This window comes from Jaculus jaculus, chromosome 8 (assembly GCF_020740685.1).
Source record: "Jaculus jaculus isolate mJacJac1 chromosome 8, mJacJac1.mat.Y.cur, whole genome shotgun sequence".
NCBI classification, from domain to species: Eukaryota; Metazoa; Chordata; class Mammalia; order Rodentia; family Dipodidae; genus Jaculus; species Jaculus jaculus.
Window position 1 is genome coordinate 77561231 of NC_059109.1, and position 14822 is coordinate 77576052.

General features: G+C 42.1%; 1 long non-coding RNA gene across 1 annotated transcript in view; it reads left to right on the forward strand.

Moving 5' to 3' along the window:
* LOC123462988 overlaps positions 1–14084 on the forward strand; it is a 29593-nt gene extending 15509 nt beyond the window's left edge. The window contains exons 2-4 of the long non-coding RNA XR_006638614.1: positions 11697–11851; positions 12581–12647; positions 14029–14084. This is a non-coding gene — a long non-coding RNA (uncharacterized LOC123462988). The remainder of the gene's footprint in view (positions 1–11696; positions 11852–12580; positions 12648–14028) is intronic.
* The last annotated feature ends 738 nt before the right edge of the window (positions 14085–14822 follow it).

Here is a 14822-nt window from a genome sequence, read left to right on the forward strand (position 1 = left end):
CTATATCCCCATAATCCAAGATGTTTTAGCTGAGCCATAACACCAAAAAAAAAAAAAAAAAATCCCCCCAAACCTGTAATGGCACAGAGTAGACACTCATACTGCAAAAGATGCCATTGGGCATAGCAAAGAAATACATGATCTCAACAGGGCAAACACCAAACTCTGTAGCTCCAAGTCCAATAACTCTAGGCAGTGATAAGTCTCTAAGTCCGATAATTCTAACCAGCAACAAGTCTCAGGAGCTCCAACTCCACCTCTCCAGTTAAGCCACTCATGGTCCTGGAAAACTTCATCCAGGGCTGGCAGCCATCTTATGGTCCTAACAACTCCAGTGGGTCTCCACTACAACCCACAGTTCATCCTCATGGCCCCATGGGGGTCTCCATGCAGGCATCCAGAAAACCTGCTTCACACTATCCATGGTCATTTCCAAAACACAAGACTGCATTGAAAACTCAATGACCCTCTGTTTCCTGCATTTCTTATACTCCACAATACCAGTTAGGGTGCCAATTTGTTAATCCAGTGGGGAATAAAGCAGATTTTGAAGAACAGGACATTCCTTGAGCACTCAGGCTCCTGTAAAAGAGTCTACATTCTCTCTATTGCCCCAGTGCAGGTCATCTGGCCCAATCTCAAAGGTTGTAATCTCTCAATTGCAACTGAATAGGTGGCAGTTCACCCAAAGATTTTATTTTTTCTGTGCCATATTCTTCTGATCACACAGGTTCATTTCTATACAACACAACCCTGCACAACTTCTCAGGATGCAGGCATAACAGCAATCTTCTCACACAAACTGTTAGCCCAGCCCAAGCAAAGCCTCTTTCTCACCCTCATAACAACCCTCACCACCCATAGTTCTTACTGCATTCAGGTCTTTCAACTCTGACTAGAATAGCCCATCAAGCTATACTTATAGCACTGCAAGGCATCTCTTAGGCCAAGGTTTCAAATCCTTCCACATTCGTTTTGAAAATCAGCTCCAAAAGGCCAAAGCCACATAGTCAGGTGTCTATCAACAATCCCACTCCTCGGTACCATCTTACTGTTGCAGTCAGGTTTGCATTGCTGGTAGAAATCACCCAGCCACGAGCAGCTTGTGGGAAAAAGAGCTTTATTTTGGCTTACAGACTCAAGGGGAACTCCACAATGGCAGGGGAAAATGATGGCATGAGAAGAGGGTGGACATAAGTGGACAATAGGAACAGGAGAGTGTGCCAAACATTGCCAAGGGGAAACTGGCTATAAAACCCATACACCCATCCCCCAAAATACTCTGCCTCCAGGAGGTCTTAATTTCCAATTGCTATCAGCTGGGGAGACTAGCATTCAGAATACCTAAGTTTATGGGGACACCTGAATCAAACCACCACACTTGTTTAGGGTTACCTTGATTAACATAAACCAATTTTATATCTCATTATTTTTGTTACCCATGAATATTAAATGAATTTTGGATTAGATATCTGATAGTTTTTTTCTTGATTTTTTCATTGACAATTTCTATACTTACAATAAGCAAATCTAATAGTTTTATTACTCATTTCTTAGGCCCAAAATGAGTGAATTCTTGGGACCAAGAATTGTGAATGGAGATCCTCAAAATTTGAGAAAGCACATGGTTTATATAGTTATCAGAATATTAGGAGACTTATTCAACTTCCTAAGAATGAAAGTTACAATGAATGAAATTATATTATATATTTTATAAAACTTGAGTTATAAACACAATGACTACTTAATAGAGTTAGTTTTATAAAACAAAAATCTGTAACTAATAAATATTAATCTTCTTAAAACTTATTTTTTGTAGTTAAAACTTTAACGTAGAAGCATTACTAACTTAATTAAACATTTGAAGGCAATTTTTATAACTGTTACCCTGAGCAAAACAATATCAGTGAATCAAATTTTAGAATTTAAAATCTGTTGATTTCAGATTTTTTATAATCTTGTGAAGCACATTTTAAAAGCATGGATTTGTAAATGTAGGTTAAACTTGATAATTTGCTCTGGATATCATATAACACACTTGGAAATAGAGAGAGAGAGAAACAAATGACAAATCTGAACTATATTTATGATATAATATATTAGTACTATCTGTTTGTAGTGAACATACACAAGAGAGAAATTGAGCGAGAATCAAATGACAAATCTGAACTATATTTATGGTATAACAAATTAAGGTTAACTGTTTATAATGAACTTACACAAGAGAATCAAATGACAAATTTGAATTACATTTATGATATAACAAATTAAGATTATTTGTTCATAGTGATCTTACACAAGAAAAAAATTGGGAGAGAATCAAAATTAGATGTTGTTTGTCATTTTTCCTTTTCTCCTCCAGAGGCAATAGGCCAACAAGGTGTGGATGACACCTGGTTTTAAATGTGCTTGGGGTTTTAGTTGTGTGTGTGGGGGGGCAACCCATTTCTCAGGATCCAGCTGACCATGAATTTAAATAGCATAACACAATTAATATAATTTACATTACAGTGAAGTAGAAACAACAATTAACAAATATCTCTAATTGAGCAAACCTACCAGTTCTTAAGTGTTTGCCCTTTAGCCTTTAAGTGGCAGACTTAGGATCTAACTTTTTTGAATCTATGTGTCTGGCTGTGGCATGGAGTTTCTGTCACCATCCTGTTGTTGTTTGCCATCTGGCATGGTTTACAGCCTTGCTGGGTTTGTCATCCCATACACAACATATTCCCATATGGAGAGTCGCACCAGTGTGCTCATGTTTGAATTTGTGTCTCAAAGCATTACTTACTGCCAGACTCTGCATTTTCCACAGATTAGCATTTGTTACTAGTATCTGAAATTTAGGTTAATATTCAATCTCATATTTATGCACAATCATCTAGCATTTTAAATAGTTCATTTTTAGTTATTTTTATTAATTTTTGTTGTTTTATATAAATGGGTCAGTCTCATTTTGGCTAGAATAATCTGGTGAGTAGAGTAAGCATAGCTGAGGACAGGCATGTAGAGCAAAATATGTTTGAATATGGGGAATCCCCAACCATTTTCCAGTGCTGTGGCAAGTAAGAATTTGGAAATCAAAAGATATGGATCTATTGTCTAATTTATATTGAGACCAGGCTGTGTTGTAATAAAAGTCAAATGGTGAGATTTGATATCATCTTGGAGCCTTAATTTATTTAAGTTTTGAAGTAGAGAAACTGGGGGCAGGAGGTGATAGGGATAGTTTTGGAAGTCTTACTTCCCATCTCAGAGGAGAGGGCAAAGGAAAGGGTGTAGGAGGAGACTCTTGTAAGGAAGAGAAAAGAAGAAAAGTCAGGTGTGTTCTTGAAGGAGTAATTATTAGTTGTTTTTTCTATTAGTTTTGTAGTCAGTGAATACAGTCAAGTTGGTACCATTGTTAGCCTCCTCCCTGTTCTCCCCGCTCTGCAGGGACCCTCCTAGTTGGGGAATATGGAGCATTCATTGTTGGATTAGCCATTATTTATGGGTAGGAGGCAATGTCTCTAGTTAGGAAGAATGAGATCTCAGAAGGAGGGGAGAGAGAGAGAGAGAGAGAAAGAGGGGTTTGGGGGCATGCAGACCAAAGTGGTTTGGGAGATTTAGCTTCAATCCAGTGGGAGCATGCACATAACAGTGGCTCAGTGGCTGAGAACACCTAGCAGAGAAGAGAAAAAAAAAAAAAAAAGAAAGGGGTGATGGTGAGTAGGTCCCCTTTGAGCCTGGCTGATCAAGCTGGCTTAGTGGTGGGAGGAGGGCAGAGGGAGTTTTGTGAGAAAAGGAGGTGCGAGTGTTCCTAGGCCAGCAAACTGAGCCAAAACATGCCCCTCAGGGCTCAGTGGGCCTGATAGAGAGGGTCCCGAGTTGTTGAGAGTGGACTTTCTCAATACCTGTTGAGCCCAGAAATGGGCGAGGGGTGTGGCCTGACGTACCAGTACAGTTTCCAGGAGAGCAAGTGAGGCAGTATGGCTCAGAGAGCAAGAGAGTAGGCAAACCCTTGTTGTAAGAGATACTCCTGTTAAGGGTCCAAGAATTGCTGAAGAAAGACCCCAGACTTGAATAGTATGTAAAAGCAAAGAGCATTTATTCTGTAGAATTAGCCAGTATGTGGGGGTCAACCATTCATACAAAATGATAACCAGGAGAACAGCACACAGGCCCCTTTTAAGCACAGCTAGGGGAATTTTAGGACGGTTAGATCATCTTCTAATGCAATTGGCTAAGCAAGCAGCAATTATATTTGTACATCTTTGATTGGCCACAGCCCAGATGTTACCAGCCTTGGATATGTTTAGACATATTTTAGAGACTTTGTAGGAATTAATTCAGCCCTGGTGCCCACTATCTTGGGCAGGTCTTTTTTTTTTTTTTTTTTTTTTTTGGTCATAGTCCAGAGGTATTGCAGGAACTCAGGCCCCTGGGCAGCTATCTTCCCTAGCCACATGTCAGGGTCACTGTTGACTAACAGCTCTTTGTTCGTTGTTTTTGCCAGAAATCTTGCCTGCCTCTCTGGGAAACTGAAACTTAGGCCTAGCTGTAAACTGGAGCAAATTTGATCCTCTTATCTCCCCCCAACTTGAGATATGTTCCATCTCAAATCCTTGAGTGGGGTCTTTATTGATATTGGAACTTTAATACCATAAGCTGAATGGTACAAACACGTTCTTTGGCAAACCTTATGAGAGCATTAAGGGTATACGGCCCACAGATGAGGGTGAGTAGCAACAGCATCAGGAGCCCTGCCCCCACTGCAAGGAGGGTAGTGAGTCAAGGGGACCAATTAAAAAAGGATTCATACCAGCTTTTGGATTTTTGTCTCTCTTTTTCTCTATCTTGTAATCTTTTCTGTATTAGAGACATTGATTCTTTAATGATTCCAGAATGGTTAGCATAAACCCAGCATTGTTTTCCTAGAGCTCGACATAGTCCCCCTTGTTGTAGGAATAGAAGGTTTAGTCCACACCTGTTCTGAAGGGTAACTTCAGCTAGTGAAGATAAGGAAGTCTCAAGATGTGAGACAGACTTTTCTAGCTTGGATTGATCAGCATTTATTGCTAAGCTTAGGGCCTTGTAGTTTTTGTCTTGGAGAGCTAGGGCTGAGATGACCACTCTGGTGGCCCTGGCAATGTGGAGTCCTAGCAAGGTGGGGACTAGGACTGCAGTGATTTCCACCCATTTTGAACTTCCGGTCAGGAGAGGGAAGAGTCAAGTCTCCATGTCTTCACCTGAATAATAAAGGATTGTAGGAGTTAGCTGGACCAGCACTCAGAATCCATTGGTATGGTTGAGAATTAAGGTATGAACACAAGGAGTCAACCCAGTACAGCAGGCCCACCAGGCATCATCTGGAGGGAGGAGGTACATTTCCTGATTTGGAGCTTTTGGGGTGGTGAGGCATAATATCTGTGAGTATGGAGGACAGGTTTATGTCCTTCTGTAGTGCAGAGTCTACTCCCTTCAACCAGTTCCAAAGTTAACCTCCCAATGCCCAGGTGGTTCCAGCAGGAGGCTCCATTATCCTCCAAGGTGGTGTAATTTCCAAGGATGGCTATTCCCATATAATAGGGAGGCCTTGCATCTAAGCAGAACAAACAGTCATCAATGAGTTCAGGTCTAGAGTTATTTATCACTTGACAGGTGGCCCGGAGTAAGCCCCAAGGTCCTGATCAAGGTTGGGATTCCTGACATGGGCCAGGACTCCTGGGTGGGATATAAGTCACCCTAGGCTTATTTGTTAGGTTGGGCCTTTCAGTAGGCACAACTTCCTGCTCCTATGATGACCTTTTAACAGGTAGCAGGACTAGGCTGGGGCCCAAATTTTGTCTTTTGCGTTAGGAGCTGAATAGTGAATAATATCCCAAAATCACTATTTGGTTTCTAGAGCAGTAGTCACCATGTGTTTCCTGCTCCCAGTTGGTGGCTTTTTTAACTTTTGGGATAAACTTAATAGTGATTTGATTACAGGTACTAAAAGCACATGCTCCACTGAGACCATTTGAGTAGAGTTTGGGCTACAGTCCATATCCCCATTCTGGTGAGTCTAACCCTGGGCTCTGCTTAACTATAGTGAGGTCATCCTTAACTGAGGGATCCCAGGAGATTGTTCCTGTTGACTCACAGCCCCCAGCTTGCAGAAAAGAATGTTTCCATCCCCTCCCTCCACATTTGGTTTTCTGAGACTTGGATCTCCTGCCCCCAGGGCAGACATAGAAGGGGATGTGTCACACCATGTTGCACATGCTTGGATGGTAGCAATTTTGGAGTTCAGCATAGGTATCCCAATCCCCTTCAGTCAATGTGCACAAGTCAAATGTTATATCAGGGAACCAAGTTCCAATGGGGGCTTAATGGGACATGGAATTGACAATTATCCCTGTAGCCATGTTATTAACCACCCATGTGAGGTTATATGGCTCATGAGGGTTAGGTCTAGTGAGGGCCAAACCCATAGCAGAGATCAAGATCAGGATTTGTAAAGTCTTAGCTTTAGTGGGTCCAGTGGGGAGGGTTGGGGTTGCTGAATCTTCCATCCTTCTAGAATCAAGTCATCAGGAGGCCTCTCCCATCAGTGTTGCAACTGTTGAGTGGTCTCTCATCCTGCAGGTTTGATGTGGGAGTGATGTATCCAGGTTCTGACAATGTCAATCTTCATGGATGTGGGTGTGGTCAGGATTACCATGTGAGAACCCTTCCAGCATGGCTCGAGAGTCTTGTGATTGTGTCTCTTAATCCAGACTTCATCACCTGGTTCAAAGCAATGGGGGTTAGGAGGTGGAGCTGACTCATAGATTTGGCATATATCTGGCCAAATCTGTTTTTGGACCTTATGGAGAGCTTGTAGAGATTCCAGGAACTTCTGGTGGCCAAATTCTGCAAGGATCTTAGGTTGAAGGTTAGGTGGAAGGGGAGGGGGGCCCCCATATAGTTAGGCCTAGGATAAAGGGGGTGTTTCTAGCCTTATACAGAGAATAAGGAAGGAGGGCTATCCAGTCACCAGCAGTTTCTAGGGTTAATTTAGTTAAGGTTTCCTTTAAAGTTTGATTCATTCTCTGTACTTGGCCTGAACTCTGAGGACGGTAGGCACAATGAAGTTTCCAATCTGCCCCCACAACCTTAACAAGCTACTGTGTTACCTGAGAAATGAAGGCTGGTCCATTATCAGATCCCAACAATGAAGGCAGTCCACACCTAGGATAGTTTCTTCTAACAGCTTCTTAGCCACTGTGGTGGTGGTCTCTTTCTTGGTGGGGGAACACCTCCACCCAACCTGAAAAGATGTCTACAAGAACTAAAAGGTACTTGTATCCATATAAAACCTATTTGACTTCAGTGTAATCTATTTCCCAGTTTGCACCTGGTCTCTGTCCACGTAGCTGGTTTCCCAGGGCCTTTTGTCCTGCAGTCAAGGGATTTACTGCCTTACCTGGAAGGCAGTGCAGCCTCTTTTGCAGCCTTATTGGACAGTATGTTCCCTTTTGCTCTTTTATCTTACCCCTTTTGATGGTCCGGGCAATGGACAATGGCTATCTTGAGGGGCAGCCATATCACTAATAGGGCTAGGATCTCATCTTTATTTTTCATGGTTTTTTCTTCCCCTATGAGAAGCCCCCTTTCCTTACAGATGAGCCCATGGACATGAGCTATGGCAAAGGCATATCAGCTATCTGTGAAGATGTTTTCAATTTTGTCTTTGGCCATTTTAAGGGCCTGAGTCAGGTAATTCAGTCCTCAGTGCTGAAGTCCTGGATGGCAGGGCAGAAGCCCATACTACAGAGTCAAGAGTTACTACCACAGCGCCTGCATACCCAACTCTGTCTTGCATGTAACTGCTCCTGTCTGTGAAGTAGTCCACCTCTGCATTTGGCCAGGGGATGTCTGTCAGGTCCGGCCTCAGGTTTTGGACTTGGTTCAACACTATTGAGCAGTCATGTGTAATGTCCTGATCTGGGTCCAGCAGTAAAGTGGCCAGATAAGGACTGAGGTAGGGTGGTATCAGATGCAGTATGGGTTCAGAAGCAGAGACTGGTAATGCACCAGTCGGTTATTAGCGATCCATCGATCTGGGGGATTCTTGAGAATCCCTTCAATGGCATGTGGGGTAATTATCATCTATTTCTGTCCCATAGTAATCTTATTTGCATTCTTAACCAGCAAGGTGGTGGCTACCACGATGCGCAGGCAGGCTGGCCATCCTTGTGCTACTGGGTCGAGCTTTTTGGACAGAGAGTCTACTAGTCTTTCCCAAGGGCCTAGAGTTTGAGTCAGCACCCCCTTAGCTATGCTTCTGTTTTCATCCACATACAGGTGGAAAGGCTTGTAGATGTCTGGTAGGGATAGTCCTGGGGCTTTAAGGAGAACCTCCTGGAGCCAGTGGAAGGCTCTGTCCATCTCTGGAATCCAGTCCAAGGCATTCTTCTGCCGCCTTGTGGCCTCATAGAGAGGCTTAACAATTTCCGTGAATCCTGGCACCCAGAGTCTACAGAACCCCACTGAGCCCAATAACTTTCAAACTTGTCATTGAGTTTTGGGAGGGGGGATACTGAGGATTGTCTCCTTTTGGGCCTGAGACAGCAAGCATTGACCCCTCCCCCCTTGAGTATATACCCTATATACATTACCTCCTTTGGCAGAGCTGTGCCTTTATCACAGACACTCAGTATCACATCTGGTTCAATTCTCTGAGCAAGGTGCCAGCCACCAAATGACAGATTTCTTCATCTGGGGCAGCTATAAGGAGGTCATCAACATATTGTAGGAGGGTTATTTGGGGGTGTGCCTTCTGGTACTCACCCAGGTCTTCATGGAGTGCCTCGTCAAAGATGGTGGGTGAGTTCTTAAACCCTTGTGGTAGCCTAGTCCAGGTCAGCTGTCCATTTAAACCATGTTCCAGGTCGCTCCATTCAAAGGTTAGCAAGTGTTGGTTAGCTGGAGCCAGTGGCGGGCTGAAGAATGCATCTTTAAGATCCAACACTGTGTAGACATCCTGCTCAGGTGGAAGCTACTCAGCAGGGTGTATGGATTGGGCACTGTGGGGTGAATGTCTTCTACTCTTTTATTAACTTCCCTTAAGTTCTGCACAGGTTGGTAGTCATTGGAATGGGGTTTTCTTACTGCCAAAAGGTGGGGGGGAGGCTGTTCCAGGCAGACTGGGAAGGAATTAATATCCCTTTTCCCTAGAGTTGGTTTATGTGAGGTGTTATCCTTACTTTTGCTTCCCAAGACATGGAGTACTGGTGGACTCGGGCCAGACTAGCATTAGCTTTTAGTTGTACCAAAATTGGGACCCTGATGTTTAGCTATCCCCATCTGATTTCTTTCTGTGCATACTCCTGGAATTTCCTCCTATAATTTTTCCAAGTTTGGTTCATTGTTGGCAGTCAGAGGGGCTAGGGCATAGAGTTTTTATTCTTCTTCTAGAGACACAGTCCAAACGTGTATGGGGCCATTTTCTTTAAAGCCCGGTGCTCCCTTAGGGCTAAAATTGATTTGTGCCCCCATCTTGGTCAGGAGTTCTGGTCCCAGGAGCAGCTATGGGCACCTGGGGATGACCATAAATGAATGGGTTATCCGTCCCATTCCCAAGTCCACCTTTCTTCAGGTAGTCAGTCCATGGATATTGGTTAGTTCTGGTGGCCCCCTGGACCCATGTCTTTTTGTTAGAAAGGGGCCCCATAGGTTGTTTTATTATGGAGTGTCGTGCCCCTATGTCGACCAGGATCTCTACCAATTTCTCCTCCACTTTTAGGGTTACCCAGGGCTCATTTAGGGGACGTGAGCCCTGACACCCTCAGTCACTCAGTTCTTCTATCTCCAAAACTTTTGGTCCTTTCTCCCACTGATTTTTGGGGCAGTCATTCTTCCAGTGTCCTATTTCTTTGCAGTAAGTGCACTGGTCTTTTTGGAGATGGGGTCGTCCCTCCTTTTTTTGAGAGGTTTGTTTGTCTTTCCCTCTTCCATAGGCTATATCTCTTAATTCTCGGGAATCAGATCTTTCTCTCCCTGTAGCCACTAGCAGTACTCTGGTGAGCCGTTTTGTTTGTCTATATTCTGGAGTCTCCCTATACACCACTGGACCTAGAAGCAAGAGAAAGCCAGTCTGCTGTGAACATGGCTTTTGTCAACCAGGCAGCACCAGACATCTGCAGAAAACTCTAACAACTGGGAGGTTTTATGGGTAAGCAGATGTTAGACCTTCTAGCAATATCAAAAAAAGTTTATAGTAATAGAGAGACTCCAGAAGATAAAAAAACTAAAGGCCTAGCCAAAATACTACTGGCTGACATGGGAAAATCTGACCCAAGGGAATTAAAAAACATGGCTTATGGGAGAAACAGGGGCAAATCAGCCCCACAATTGAGAGGGGAAGAATACCAACCCCACCTCCAAAAAGACCAATGTGCTTATTGCAAAGAAATGGGACATTGGAAAAATGAATGTCCACAAAGACAAAGGGACAAAATTCCTAAAATCCTGGAGATAGGAGAACTCAGTGACTGAGGGCATCAGGGCTCATGTCCCCTCCATGAGCCCTGGGTAACCTTGAAGGTGGAGGGGAAACCAGTAGACTTTCTAGTCAACACTGGTGCTCAGCATTTGATCCTGAAACAGCCCATGGGACCCCTGTCCACCAAACAGACATGGGTCCAAGGAGCCACTGAGACAAATAAATATTCATGGACTACCCAAAGAGAAGTGGACTTAGGAATGGGATGGGCAACCCATTCATTCATGGTTATCTCTGGGTGCCCATATTCACTCTTGGGGCGAGATCTTTTGACTTTAACTGTGTCACTGGAGGAAGAATACAAACTCTCCCTCTCCCTCCCAAGTCACCTCTGAAAGCCCATATCTTAGGGAACAATGGGAAAGGATTCCAGGTGTATGGACAGAAAGAAATCAGAACAGGCTGGCCAAGCATCAGGCTCTAGTCATGGTCCAGCTGAGGGCTAATGCCAACCCAATCCAAGTCCACCAATACCCTCTACCTCAAGAGGCCAAACTGGGAATAACACCGCACATAAACCAACTTTGGGAAGAAGGGATATTAGTCCCTTGTTGGTCCATCTGGAATACTCCTCTCCTGCCAGTGACTATGGCCTGTGCAGGATCTGAGGGAAATTAATAAATGGGTGGAAGACATTCATCCCATGGTGCCAAACCCATACACTCTGCTAAGCACTCTACCACCTGAATGCAATGTATACACAGTGCTGGACCTCAAGGATACATTCTTCAGTCTGCCACTGGCCCCAGCTATTGAATGCAGTGATGCAGAACATGGATTCAATGGACAGTTAACTTGGACCAGACTACAAGGATTTAAAAACTCACCCACCATCTTTGGTGTCGGGAGCTGCAGCCTCTCTTTGACCTCGGGAACTGCAGCTGCTCTTTGACCTTTTGACACAGAGGCAATTAACGTGAGGTAGGCACCAGGCACACAGGCCTTATCGTACAGCCTAAATGAAGCAGGCACCAGACACAGAGACATAAATTACCATACATCCCTGGTGAAGCTGACTTTAACCATGTAGGCATTGTCAAGAAAGTTTTTTTATTCTGTATATAAGCTTGTGTCTGCCTGAATAAACCTGAGCCTTGATCAGAACTTGTCTTGGCTCCACTCCTTGTGTCTTGTCTCAGATCCATTCCCACTCCCTCCTTCAGGGTCTGTTTCAACTCTTGTGCTGCAGGCCGGCACAGCGTGGTGCCTGGAACAAGGAACCTGAATACAAGGGGCTTCAGTGAGGAACACCAACATCAACTCAGGATCCATGGAAGAAAGAAAAGCTAAGAAAGAAAAACTAAAAAGAGGACTGTAGTCGTCCGCTCAGTCTTCTTGAATAAGGTAAGTTGGCGCAATTATGGGATGAGCATAGAGTAAGAAGGAGCTAATTGTTGTAGTAAAAGATATTTTAAAAACACAAGGAATTGGGATTGCTTCAGGTTCTTTAAGCAAAATTTTTTATTTTGTTAATAAAATGAGCCTTTGGTTTATAGAGCAGGGAAATGTTGATTCAGATGCTTGAGAGAAAGTAGAGAAAGAATTAAATGTCTTTTTACAAGCTCACAGTCCTAGTAAGGTTCCAGTAATTGCTTTTTCCTTCTGGTCTTTGATAAAGGATGCCTTGGATTCAGGTACAAAAGATAGTTTAGTGAAGCAAATGTTAGATCACACTCAAGATGCATTGAAGAAATTAGAAATCAAAGTTCTGAAAAAGGGACACCTGTAACTCACAAAGAATGGAATAAAACTTTGCAATCTTTACAAGTTTCTAAGGAAGATAGTGACAAGGAAGAGGAGGAATTAGAGCCAGAAGAAGCAGCAGAATTAGAGGAAGAGGCCGCTAATTATCATGCAGATTGGGACCCACCATGTCCCCCCGCCTCCATGCCTTCCACACAAGTATATGTAGCAGAATTAAAAAATGAGGTAGCAGCCTTAAAGGAGAGAATAAACCTGGAGAAAGAATAAAGAAAGTTAAAAGATGAGTTAGTATTACTAAGAAGCCTTCTGAAATTGTCCACATATCTTCATTGCATCCTACTCAGCCTGTTTTTAATTGCTTCCCCTTAGAAAAGGTGATACAAAAGCTGTGGAAGAAGGTGATGAGGAAGCACAAGTTTACCCATTGGCTTATCTGGTAACTGAATTTCAACAGCATAATCAAATGATGAGGCAATATACTTCCTTACATAAAAAAAAGACATAAAAGAATTAAAAACAGCTTGTGCACATTATGGACCTATGTCACCATATACTATGTCAATTATAGAACAGGGCAGGGAAAATTCTAACAGCAGATGATTGGAAATCTCTAGGCAAAGCTTGTTTATCAGTAGGATTTGTTCTTTTTGTTTGTGTGGTGTGTGTGTGTTCATTGTGCTTGCTAGTTATGTCGTGTTTATGACTGTTTGTAACTAAAGAGATGAGGCAGACACAGGTATTAATAGCCTTATAAGAAAGATGGTTAATGATGGGGTGAGATGAATTGATTAAAGGAACTGGGAAGGAATTTTCCAATGATGGGACATAGAGTGCTTGTTAAAAATGCCTTTTGAGTGGTACTTAGAATGTTAAAGTATGTAAATAAAGGTGTGCAGATGTTAAACAAAAGAAAAGAAAAGAAATTTTTAGGCTAAACCTAAACACCATGCCTAAAGATAGAGGTTTCTTTAAACTGTTCACAAACTCTTAAAAAAAAAAAAACTAATTTTCACGCAAATATATGTTGGGATAGCTTGCTTAAGCTTTATCAAATCTAAGTCATGGGTTAAACATAAAATTGTTTTATGTTAATAAAAAATTCTGTGGTACATAAAATCAATAGCTATCAAGCTTAATCCAAATTCATTGGTTGTCAAATAATGTTTTTTCTTTCAAAAAGATTTATCAAAGGTTATATTAATATGTAGCTAGCTGTTTTGGCTCAGGAAAGACCAGATACTCTATTGTATGTAAAGTAACTGTCTAAATTTTGGCATCTTAAGTCCAGTGCTTATAACAAAATTAACTCTTAAGATATATTCCCCTCTTTAGGGTACAGCCTAATGCTCAAACAATGGTCCTCATCTGAGAAACAAAATAATATTCAAGCTCCATGGTTCTGTTTTCAATGTTCTCTGGGTAATTTGTATCCACACAGGTATCTGAACTAATCATAGATGTTTTCACACAGGCGCTAAGACCTTATACTGTCTTACTTGTCCTTTTCTGATAATTTCTAGGTTAAATTAGTTAAGTTTGTAAATCAACTGGTGATGTTTTCAAGACTGGTAACAGGTTCTGCCTATATTTATAAATATTATATATTTAAAATATGAGATGTGCCTACTTTCTATACCTCATATATAAGGCATGTGCTGCCATAGTACAACTAAAATTTTAAAGATAGGACAAAATGATTTTAAAAGCCCTTGTGCCATTCTTTAACTAAGTCTGTTTCAGTAATCAAATGTGCTCTATATGTACATACATCCAAGCTGGTGTAACTTCCTTTCTAAGTGTGTTAATCACCTACATAGAAGCCGCAGCCAATTGGAATCATTGGAGTAAAAAGTGTCAATAGTTTGGTGTGTGCTACCATGTCATGAGGCCACTGGAGATGATGGGACACTTCTACACTGGACCCCTGGTAAGTCACCTGTCTTCCTGAGCAGAGAGGATATGGAGACCCAAACAAAACTGGTGTACAGTCTGAAACAGGAGAGTCACACTTGAGGAGTAATCAGTCCTCCTGACTTCCCAAAGAAAGGAAAACTACTTGGCCAGCATGGCCCTGACTCATCCTCACTGGCAAAAGACACCAGTAAGCTATGGGGCTACTCCTGTGTCCCTAAAGTCTCTTTGGAGAGCCATTAATGACCTCCAAAATTAATCCTTAATTAACTTTTGTATATCTGCATGGTCTTAAACACTCAGAGAGAAATGTATAACGAAAGATAAAAAAAATACCTTAAATATATGAATGGCCTATTAAGTAACACAAGAGCTTTTCAAGAGGAGATTAGATCTACACTTACTACAACAAGGAGGACTATGCCAAGCCCTGGGAGAGCAATGTTGCTTTTATATCACCAATTTGGATATCATTAGAGATAACTTAGCCATGGTCCAGGATATACAAGTGCAGGATTTAAGCACTTTTGTTCTTCTTTTAATATTGAGCATGTTACTGGAATTCCTTATAAATCCCAAGGGCAATGTATCATTGAATGAGCAAATAGAACATTAAAAATCTGATTACAAAAAAAGCAAAAAAGGGGGAAATGACACAGGGATAAGCAACAGAATGGTTAAATACTTTATTTATTTTAAA